The sequence below is a fragment of the Amborella trichopoda genome, chromosome 1, assembly GCF_054954075.1.
Source record: "Amborella trichopoda isolate Santa Cruz 75 chromosome 1, AtrichopodaSantaCruz75HAP2 v2.0, whole genome shotgun sequence".
In the NCBI taxonomy this organism is placed as follows: Eukaryota; Viridiplantae; Streptophyta; class Magnoliopsida; order Amborellales; family Amborellaceae; genus Amborella; species Amborella trichopoda.
In genome coordinates this window covers 7,644,905-7,657,840 of record NC_142336.1, presented here as the reverse complement: position 1 = coordinate 7,657,840, position 12,936 = coordinate 7,644,905, and positions in this window count along the sequence as shown.

Genomic DNA, 12,936 nt, shown 5'->3' with positions numbered 1-12,936 from the left:
TCTTTTTATTAAACACCTAGCCATTAGTCAAAAAAATCTAAATATCAAGAAATTATAATAAAAATAAACATTGAAAAATAAATAACATCAATATACATTTACAAGAAAGAGGTTTGTAGACACCCCATTTTGGCTAAAGGAATTCTGGGCACTTACAACCCTAGACCTAGGGTCCTAACCTACTTGTTTCCCTATGACTATCCAAACCTATCCCAGACATAAGGCCCAATCTTTCAACCCACCTAATACCTCAGTCATTCTAGATACCCTTGAGCCCATCAAATACTAAAAACTACCTTGTGCGCTAACCTGACATCCATATACCTAAAAGTGACGCCTAGTGTCCTAACACTATATGCTCTTCAAATCACACCCAAAATTTTTTATTGTTTTAAAAAAAATGTCAAAATATAATTTTAATCACTCAAATCCAATGCAGAGTTGAAATTTATGACTAAAACAAGAATGTAAACAAAATTTCCAAGGGGCCCAATGTGCAACTACGTTAAAGGTTGCACACAAGTCAAGTAGAGTCGTTGTGGCCGAGGACGTAACATTGCAAATCATCAAGGGCTAACCAATTAAACCCGAGCTCTTTTCTTGATGTGACCCCCTTGAATAGTATTACGACCAAAGAGGTTACGTACCATTAGGCTTGTATAATAACCCTTCCCCAGTTATTTTTACTTATGAAATTGAGCTCAAACCTTAACTCTACACTTTTTACTATTTTTCCCTTCAAACCCTAGGAATCCTAGAACACTAAACACTAACCCAGAATTCAGACGCCATGAAACCTTCCAACAACTCCAGGGAACGTCGGTGCTTCGCTCCAAAGCTAAAAGAAAACCTAAAGCACATCAACTCGGCCTATGGACTACCATTAGGTCTAACCAAGACCACCATAGGACTCCCCATTTTTAATGCTCTCAAAAATCCAAAAAACTCTATCAAATTGAGCATCTTGGCTTCATACCCTACAAGACAACGGGAATGGTCCTCTAGCACCAACACTGCTATGTTTCAGACCAGGCCCCAACTTGAGGATGTCGTGCATGTGGGCCCAATTCACAAGTAGGCCTGTTCATATTTTTTTATTTTTTTAGGCACAGTTTACAGGTAGGCCCATGTTCATCTTTTTTTAATTTTTTTTTAACTTTTTCTGGTGAATGTATTTAGTTTGGGTCATTTCTTATTTCAAAAGCAATTTTTAAAGGGATTGTATACAATGAGATCATTTACCTTTGATACAATGAAGTCACAAGTACTTATAATCATCTAATGTGAAATTTGATAGCTTAGGTGTGGCACAAAGTTCGAAAAAATTTATTTTCAAATTTGAGCTTGTTCAATGGAATAAATACATCTATCCAATTTCACATCTAATGGTCACGATTAATTGTGACTACATTGTACCAAAAGTATATGTCTCGTTACATGCTTTTCCTTTTCTAATACCTCCTCCGTGTCTTCCAAAAATCTCCCTAAGTTGCCTTCTTGATTTTAACAATCTTAGCCGATGCGCCTAGTGGACCACCAAAGTAAGGCTAAAAGGCAACTTTTTGTGATAAAAATTTGACGGAACTCTAAAAGACAGAGTTAAAACCAGTGTAGGAAAAATTGAACTGGAACAGTTTATCGGACATGGGTCCGAAAGCGGTTCAGCTGGCCTAACCGGTAAATCGGCTGGTTAAACCATTCTAACCGAGTAAGTCCCAGACGATAAAAAAAGTATTAATTTTTTTTTTAAAATACAAACAATATCTAATAAAATATGAAATGTATATTTAAAAAATAATTAAACAAAGTACATCTAAATAAAGTTGAAAATTAATGAAAAAATAGATTTTAAATAATTGATTTGCACTGAGGAGTATTTTCGAAATTTTCTACAAAAAGATGGAAAAATATAAAAATAAGTATTAATAGCCATAATGATGAAGAACATTAAAAAATATATAACAAACAAAATCTCTTATTTTTTAGAATTTTATATAATTTTTTAAAATTTTTTTAAAAAATACTTGGCAGTTCATCGAAAGCGACCGAAACCTCTAACAGGGCGCTTACCGGTTAGATCGCACAATTTTCTTTCAAGGATTAAAACTTAAAACATGAACGGTGGAGAGATCGTGTCCTCTCCCTTGCAATTTCATGTGCAAATATGGTCACAAATAAGTGCATATTTGATTAATTGCCATCCTATTATCCAACAAACTAAAATACTTAGATATAATAGAAAAATAAAAATAGATTAGAATCAAGGATTTTATGTTAGTTGGAATAAACGTAAATGCGTAAATAGATCAAATAAAACTTGAATACAATATTCACTAAACATTTGGGAAAAATCTTCAGAGAATCTTTTTTAAGACCAACATCAAAGGCATAAGCTCTATAAAGCATGTTAGTCCCCATCGATCAACATTATTAATGGTGAAAAGTGCTTGATAATTTATCAGCCCTAAATATTTAAAAAATAATAAATAAAAAATAAATAGTAAATTGATAAATAATCTGAAAAAAAATGAAAATCAAATAATTTGCATAAATATATATATGAAAAAATCTACAACAAGCTAAAAGCATATCACAAAGCCCTGTTAAATACCATGTCATAACACTAGAGTGGAAGAAACATATATTGTATACGATAATAATAAGTAACGCCAAATATCAAAGAAAAAATTGGGTTATGTTGCAAGAAGACCTTGAAAGTATGGATGTGGATTCGTAAATGAAAGATGGATTTTAAGCCTTTAAATAGTGTATCTTGAAACATGTTTGTTTTCAAATATTTGCAGATCCGCCAGTTTTTTTACCATATTTAAATCTTTAAATTTCAAAATCTAGGAAAAAATTAGATTTTAAGACCATTATAGGGTTTTCGGCACCAAAAATAACATTTTATGGTAGAGGTTTGAGCCTCGGATGGAAAGGGAATATCTTTTCAACACCGAGAATACATTTTCATTATTGTTTTAATAACTTATTTATAGAGCAATAAAAATTTAATATAATTTAAAATTGTATTAAGTTGTTATTGTTATACAGAATATATAACAAGTTGTTCAGACACTTCTGAGACGTATATGAAACAACTTGATGAATTGTCGAGACAATTCAATGAGTGGCACCAACACTATGAAAAGGAAAAACAATGATGTGTTTCATTTTTTTGTCAGGTTGTATTTTAGTTATTTCATGTTCCATTTTAGACCATATATTTATATCTATGTTGATTATTATAAACTCTTTTTTTCAATGATATGAGTGATTGATTAATAGGCATCCAGATAAAAAAAACGTCTCTTTATTCACATATTTTTACAAAATAATAAAAATGCACTACTCCCAATTTTTTTATAAACTCAAAAAATACTATCTTTGGAGATTTTTAGTGATTTATTGAAATTTTTTTGGGCCAAAACCCATCGATCCTCCGGATTCTTCGATCCGACACAAGTTTTAGGGACGCCGATCTGGGTCGCCGATCCTTTTTATCAAACCTGGAAAGTAACTGAACCACTTCTTTGGTTATATTAATGAAAGTAACTAAATATTTTTTTTAAAAAAACAAAATATTGTTTATTAGAATTCGTGGGAGCATACATGCACAGACATTGAATAGAGAATGGAGAGAGAAAAAAGAGAACACAACATTTACATGGTTCAAGCCGAAGCCTTACGTCCACAGATCCAAAGCCCAACAGGCTACATCTTCACTATTTTGGATGAATATTTACATTAATAAGTACCTCTATATATAGAAGACAAACACAAAATTACAGGAGATAAATATAGTATGATTTTTGGATATAGAAGTAAATAGTAGGAGTCCTTATCACCAAACTAACTTAATGACTAAGTAATTTGACTTGGTCTCTTCTTATCTTCTAGATACCTTATCTTATGAAGAGATATATACCCATACATCCATAATGATGTATATCGATATGAGCCTGAAATATCCATATCCTAACACTTCCCCTCAAACTCAAGATGTTTTTGACACAAAGCAGCTGGAGTTTGAACAATATTAAGTTGCCAAAAACGAGTAGTGATCTTCAGATTGCTTGAACAACAAACACATATTGCTTGAACAACAAGTACAGAAAAGTAGTGGCAGATCTTAGAAACAGAACGCCTCATGAGAGATCTCAGAAACAGATGGTCTCAGGAACAAACGAGATTGAGTAATGAAAAACTCGATCATCACACATGATAGAGTAATGAAAAACTCCATCATCCAACAGAATTGAGTAACAAAAAACTCAATCATCAAATATCAAACATGGTTAAGTAACGAAAAACTTGATCATCAACCAGGATCGAAAGATTCGATCATCGAACACAAATAGGATAAAGTAACGAAAAACTTGATCATCAACCAGGATCGAAAGATTCGATCATCGAACACAAACAGGATAAAATAACAAAAAACTTGATCATCAACCAGGATCGAAAGATTCGATCATCGAACACAAACAGGATCAAGTAACAAAAAACTTGATCATCAACCAGGATCGAAAGATTCGATCATCGAACACAAACAGGATCAAGTAACGAAAAACTTGATCATCAACCAGGATCGAAAGATTCGATCATCGAATAAGATGCACTTGAAACTCTCTCTATACGACGATCTCTGGGGCGCTGCAACTATCTCTCTCTACTGTGATCCCAACAAGAGGCAATCACGCAATAGGCAACAATGTGAAGAATGTAAATCCTGCAAACTTGTAGGCTCTCTAATTTATTTTCTCTCTTACTCTTTACTTCTCCCTTCTTTCTCTCTCTTCTTTTTCTCTCTCTATTCTCTCTTGTTCTCCCTTTCTTCATGGGGACCAATAGCTCTTTCTAATCCAAAATCCGAGCTTTTGAAAAGAACACAAGCGTGAGGAGGCCAGGGCAACAAATGGCTTCCTTTTTTTTCCTTTGTTTTTTTAGAGTAGATCAACTGCCGGGGGTTCATTTGCCGGCATAGTTGGAGAAATCGGCATCTTCAGCTTGAGAAAGATGACCACTCGACTTGTCCATAGTCACGGGCAAGAGGAGTTGTACCCACGTCGGCATCGCCAAAACCAAATCTACTCTACAAACCTACCCAACAATCCATAAATTCACCAAAAGTTTATCTTCTTTGCGAAGCTTCCAAAAAAAATTTCAATTTTGGTAAAATTATCATCAAAACATCAAGTTTCATCCGTAAAACCAAAGAAAGAACCACAAACACTGCTGGTTCCATCATAGGTTCCATCCGAAGGTTACGTTTCAATGCCCACCAGACAAAGTAACCTAGACGAGCGATCCACTCAGATAAATTAGCAAAACGGAAGCAACTTTGGCTTGAAAAGCTTACATGTCCGGACATGTCCATGCAAACATCAATGCAGATACAATTATAAGGCTTATTCAAAATGTTCAACATATGTTTTTTTTATTTTTTTTCAATGGTGGGGTGTATTAGAGTATGTACTCATATACATCATCATGAATATATATATATATATATATATATATATATATATATATATATATATATATATATATATATATATATATATATATATATATATATATATATATAGAGAGAAAAAAATATGGGATTAGTTCACTAGTTCATATAAACATATGAGCCCAACGGCCCAGATTGAATATGAGTCGAACTGATGATCACGGATGTCTGGTAGTACTTTAATTTTATTTTATTTTTTTACGAATCAAATCATTTGAAATTTTAGGTGTGCCTTCTTCTCATCAAGGCACACCTAATGAAAAAAAAAAAAAAAAAATTTCATGAAAACAAAATGACCAAAATACCCCCAAAATATTTTTGGGCTATTTTGGTCATTTATTTCATGTAAAATATTCTTTTGATATTTTTTTAAGTTCACCTATTTTTTATGAACACATGTCTAAAATTTAAAATGATTTGGATTTGTAGAAAAAAAACTAAACTTCAAATACTACTGGACATCCGTGATCGTTAGATCGGTCCCGAATCAATCTGAGACATTGAGCTCATATATTCATATGAGCTAGTAGGCTAATCCTATATTTTTCATATATATATATATATTAGGCTTGATTATGATAAGATTAGTTAGTAGTTATCCATAATTGTTGGTATTTATCTTTAATTATTACTTACCGTATATTTACTTATATATTATTTATTAATCAATCGATAAACATAGAGTTCTTTGCAGTGTTTGAAATAACCTTTCATGGGGCCCTAAAGCCCAAATATACAGAAATACAATTTCTAACATGGTATCAGAGCGAGGTTCTCTGCGATCTTCTTTAGGCCTTCTGCAATCTTTTTTGGGCCTTGTATTTGTTTTCTTCTTCTACAAGACACCTCCTTTCTTTATCTAGAAAGGATCTCGAGAAGTTGTGTTTCTTTATTTTTTTATTTCTTCGGCAACTACACCTTTTTTTTCATATCAAACTCCGCCACTGGAGGAAACACGATCAAGATACTCCGTGCCACTTTAGCCTTTCTGTCATCCTTTTAGGCTTGAGACCCATCGATGCAGAATAGTTTTCAAACTTATCTTTCATTTCAGTTTCGTTTTGGATTTTGATTTGCTGATAGAGAAAAAGTTGGTGCCAATTTTTGCTTGTAAATCTCCTTCAAAGTTTTTGCAAGCACTTCCATAGTTCATGCCTAATTTTTTGCAAGCATATCTCCATCAATTATATTTTGCAAGGAAATCTCCATGCAGTTCCAAACTATTTGTGTGCGTCTCAACAAAAGCTTTCTATTGACAATCTCCATCAACATACTGTTGTACCAGTTTGTGTGCATCTTCATCAAAGTAGCTACATAAATTCTTAGGTGGCTGCAGAGGTGTTTGCTGCCCACAGTCTTCATCCACCTCTAAAAATAGCCCCTAAAACAGTCGATCTACAGTATCTGCCGAGTTCTTCTTCGACGAGTCCTTCTTCGTCTCTCTGCCGAGTCTTTCTTCGACTATCTACCGAGTCGTGCTTCGAATCTCTACAAAATAGCTTTTGTCTTTGTTCTGGCCTATGTTTTGGACTGCGAGTTGCTGAATCTATCTCAGATCCTTACCAAATTTTGTTGGGTCTTCCAAGAGACCACTGGTTCCTCTATACTTCTTCTTCTTCTTCAAGCAAGAGACTACAACTTCTTCTGTGCTTCTTCTTGAAGCAAGATACCATTGCTTCCTTTGTGTTTCTTCTTCAAACAAGAGACCACTGCTTTCACTGCTTCTATTGGTCACGCCATGCATGTGAAGTCTTAAAGATCTAGCTTGTTTGTTTACGCAACTTATTGTTCAGACTCCAGTTACTTTGTGTAAAAGCATATTGAGTTTGAGGGGGAGTATTAGTATATATACATTGATATACATCATTATGAATACATATTGAAATATGTATATGTATGGTATATATATCTCTTATGTTTGATTGTGATAAGATTAGTTAGTAGTTATCCATAATGTTGGTATTTGTCTTTAATTGTTACTGGCCGTATATTTATACGGGTCTTGCATATTCTTTATTAATCAATCAATAAACAAAGAGTTTTTTGCAGTATTCTGAAATAGAAGATACTACAAAACACCTATAGGAAAAAATGAACAGTGATTTTTTCTACCCTCATCACCATCCAAACTTCATCGCACGGTCACAATTGTCTGGTAGTATTTCAATTTTTATTTTATTTTTACTCATCAGAATGATCTGAAATTTGAAATGTGTATACATCTTAGTGAAACACACCTAATAAAAATATGGAAAAAATAATTTGTAAAATATAAATTGATCAAAATACCCCATAAAGTTTTGGAGGTATTTTGGTTAACTTATATTTTGCGAATTATTTTTTTCATATTTTTATTAAGTGCGCCTCACTAAGATGTACAAACGCTTCAAATTTAACGTCATTTGGATTTATAGAAAAACAATGAAAATTGAAACACTATTAAACAACTGTGATCGTTCAATGAAGTTTGGATGGTGATGAGGGTAGACGAAATCACTGTTCATTTTCGCTTATAGGCATTGGGGAAGAGTTTTCCTTTTGAAATAATATTCTATAGGGGTCTAAGACCCAATTTTATAGAAATACAGTTTCTAACAAGGTGGTAGATTGTGGGACTCACATTGAGGAGGTCCCAAGATCAAATTCATTTATGAGAGCTTCATGTATTTTATTCATATGCAGCGTGGCCTTTTCTGTAAGTCTCCCCTAATCCTTTACCTTTGGCTGTTTCCCTTTTGGCAGGTTGCTTAGTATTCTAAACCCAAAGTTTTTCCTTATTACGCTAACTCAAAATTATCAAGACCTTATAGTAGTCTACATAGAGGAATCTAAGAATTAACGAATTGTATCCTATGGAATTCCTTTTAATCAAATCTACTCATTGCTAGATGAGAGCACTAAAGCCTGGTTGGTTTTTATTATCACGAAACAATCATAAAACAGATTTTGAAAAAATAGAGAGATCATCTACAGATACAAATCGGTTATAAACAAGAAGAGAGAGAAAAATCTATCAATTAAAATTATAATAGAACATAAATTATAGCCAAAGTTTCTCCATAAATTAAACTCACGGAACATAATAAAATAACCACCTCAAAATTGTCCAGTCCCTCACAAGCCCAACATATTAGATGGCTCTAAGCAAACCCAGACAACATATTACAACAGTCTAACCATGTGAAGCATCAAACCATGTTGAAAACCATATTTATATGAGTCTAACCATGGAAAAACTACCTTGAAAATTATGGTGAGTTATATGATGGAAGATGTCTTCTTCTCTTTGCACTTGGGCATGATTGAGCAAGACTCTTCTTCTTCTTACCACCTTTACTCCCTTCTGCCTTCTTAGCATCAGCAGACTCCCAAGAGAATAAAGTGGGTTTGTTGGATGGATAATCACCATGAAATAATCCCTTCTCACTTGGTAACAAGTCATTCACACTCTCACTCTCAACCCCATAACTTACCATCTAATCACCATAAACCATCGATATATCCCTCCCAACCACAACCTTTGGATATGGATAGTGATTTTCACTTTCACTTTCACTTTTGAGCCCCGACTCCCCCATATCTGCACCCACCACCGTCTCTCATTTCTTCTCTGTTCTTAAAGCCCACAACCTTGGCTCCAAAATATGGCTGACAGCTGCGATTGAAACATAGCCATCCCATTCCGATACTGCAACATGATCTTCCTACTCTCTTTGTGGTGGTGCTGGTATGATCTCTACAGCCTCTTTGACCATGTCAAAACCATTCAGCTCCATATAATAAGGGTTGTTGTAGTTGTAACATATATGTTCATTGGTTGAGTTCTAGAGAGCCAAAGAATAGAGCTTTGGTTTGATGTCGAAGAAAACCCATTTTCCGATCAATGTGTCGAAGACCCAATAACCTCCAATAAATCTCACTGAAAGCATGGCCAACACCTTCAATTTGCAATTTTGGGGGTCGAAATGGAATCCAAAATGCAATACATGCAGCCCACGAATATGCAGAAGGGCAGGTGGGTTAACCAATTGCGGGGTTTACACTACAAAAGGCACCCCAATTTGTTAATATCCACAGTATGCCACTGCATTTTATTTTACGTAGCATCCATGAAAAGCTATGCACAGTATGCCACTGCATTTATTCTTCTTTGCATCCAAAGCTATGGGATGGTTAACATACTTCAAAGCATAAAAGAGAGGGGCATGCAAATATCTGTGAATTTTAAGACAGAGGGGCGCAAGCAAATATCTTCGAATTTGTAAGAGAGAGTGGAGGGGTGTGTAATCATTACGAGGATGAGGATGTTGCAGTAAATGTGAGAACTTTATGGCATGAAAATCGCCACTCCTGCACGACGATTTTTATTTCAATCTCCTGCTCTCAGAGAGAAGTAAGAGCAATGATTCAGCTTTTACATATTTAGAAAGAAACATATGACATCGTATAGAGAGAGGGGCAAACAAATGTGTGTGAATTTGCAATCTCCTATTTAATATGACATTGACTATGAAATCTCCATTGGTTGGAATTTCCCCAATTTAGGGATTCCTTGAAATCCGATATGTTAACTTTATTAACTTTTATTTTTAATAGGTGCGGTTTGTATAGAGCCGAGGCTCTATACAATCAAAGTAGAGAGCACCTTCAAATAGTATCAAGAAATATGGTTTTAATGCTGAAAATCTTTGTGATAGCCTTAAAACATATTTTCATCTCTAAATATGATGCAGCCATACCCTTCGTGACTAGGCCAAAGAAAAGTCGCAGAACCCAAGAGAAAAAGAAAAGGCAATGACGTAATAAAAAGAAATTAGTTTGAGGGATATAATTAGGATAAGGGTAAATTTGGAAGAGATTTTATCTTTATCAACAATAACCAATTTGGGAGGTCTTTTTTAGGTAAAACATGAGAGCGAAAACGTGGCTATCTAGAAGCGCATGGATATGAGAGAGAAAATAGGGATAGGTGTAGAGATAAGTTTTTTATTAGTTATCTTATTTAGTCTATTTAAAGGGACATCTCCTTTCATTATAAATCAGTTTATGAATTGAATAAAAATTGGTCTCTTGAAAGAGATTGTTTTGGGGTTGGATTCCCTTGCAGACCTTGAGAGAGGGTATTTTTCTCTTAACCTTCTTTTTTTTTACTGTCAATTTTCTGGTTTTATTCTCTCCCTGCGTCAATTAGTATCAGAGCCAGGTTCCGATGGCTTCACAAGAGACACCCCTCGATGGATTAAAGGTATTGATCGGATTAGTTCAAGCCCTAGCAGAGAGAGTAGACCAATTCATGCCTGTAGCTGTGAAAGTCGATGAGCTTGTGCAAAGGTCCGCTCAGCTTCAGAATGGAAAGAATCCAAAGGCCGGCGTTGGAACTCAAGACAACAAAGATGAAAGATGTATGCATCTTATTCCTAACCAACCTCGGGTGGCCCCGGCTAATAACGAATTCAATGAACGAATTTTTTGGTTGTTGGAAAGAGAAAGAGAACCTGGAATAAAAATTAATATTCCAGAGTTTCATGGTCGATTGCATGTAGATGATTTTCTTGATTGGCAAAGTAAAGTAGAGAAAGTGTTTGAGTACAAAGATATTGCAGATCACAAAAAAGTAAAATTAGTAGCCACAAAATTTTCTAGCCATGCATTGGTTTGGTGGGATGATTTGCAACAGGATCATCTTCGACAAGGCAAGGAAAAGATTAATTCATGGGAAAAGATGAAGACGAAGAGACGCCGAAAATATTTACGAATAAATTATACCTAAACTTTGTACCAAAGATGTCAAAACAACAAGCAAGGTGAAAAGGCGGAAGTGACTATACTGAAGAGTTCTATATTTTGACATCTAGGAAAATTTACAAGAGTATAAAGATAAAAAATAAGCCGTTACTTGAATGGGCTAAATTAAGGCAGTCATAATGAATTGGTCTTTAAGGATATCTACAAGATGTCTGATGCCAATACTTCGGCCCTCAAAGCAGAGGAAATAGTCAATCTAAGTCCTGGGAGAAATAGCTCAGTGACAAGAGCCTTTACTTCAATACAGAGCTAACAAGCTTTAACCTTTAAAAGACCACCTATAGGGCGTGAAAACCAAACTTCTCGAAATTTCCCATCTAGGCTAAACCCTAATATGGGGAGAGGTGGTGTTGGGAGAGGGTTGGGAGCACCTAAAACACTTCATGATAATACACAAATAGTGTGTTTCAAGTGTCAATAGCTTAGACATATGGCATTCAATTGCCCCTCACGGCAACCCCTTGCCAAAGTTAATTTGGTCGAAGAAAATTATGACGAAGAAGTTGATGAAGGATACACCTATAAAGACCAAGGCGATAATGGTACGAGCCAGTCTTATGAAGGGACTGGGCCCTTCAAAGGTGAAGTTGAGGATTTTTATGGAGATGAAGAAGGTGAAATCTTAGTTATCCAGCAAACTATGTTATCAACCCCAATACCTAACGAGGATGAGAAGTGGCTACGACATAATATTTTTTGAATAATTTACACATCAGGAGGCAAGTTATACACAATACTAATTGATGGTGGTGTGTCTAAAGAGATGGTGGCTAAACTTCAATTGAAGGAACATAAGCACCCATGCTCATACCACATCCAGTGGTTCAAGAAAGGAGGTGAGGTACTAGTTCTTACTCGTTACTTAATCTCTCTTACCTTTTGTGCTAATTATAAAGATACAGTGTGATGTGATGTAACACCTATGGATACATGCCACATATTACTTGGTAGACTATGGCTTTATGATCATGATATGGTGCATAAAACTAGGCCAAACACTTATTCTTTTGTTAAGGGTGGTATTAATATAATACTCCACCCTATGAAGCGGCTTCCTATACCCAAATCTACTAAAGAGGAGGGTTCAAAGTTACTTAATGTTAAAAAAGCAAGGATATGTATGTGATTTATGTATTGGTTGCAAAAGAAAATTCTGCACCGACTGCAATTCTTAGGTCTCTTGAATCGTTACTTGATAAGTATAAAGATTTGACGCTTGAAGAATTACCTGATGGTCTTCCTCCAATGAGAAATATTCATCATCACATTGACTTGGTGCTAGCCTACCAAATTTGGCCCATTATCGAATGAGTCTCATAGAACATGAGGAGTTACACATACAAGTTGTTGCATTGCTTAAGAAGGGATTGCTTCGAGAAAGTATGTCACCATATGCCGTCCCTGCATTACTGACTCCAAAAAAAGATGGGTCATGGATGATGTGCTTGAACAGTCGGGCAATCAATAAAATTACAATCAAGTACCAATTTCCCATACCTAAGATCGATGATATGTTAGATATGCTTAATGAAGCCAAGGTTTTCTCAAAGATTGATTTAAGGAGTGGGTATCATCAAATTCGGATTCGGCCTGGAGATGAATGGAAACCGCAT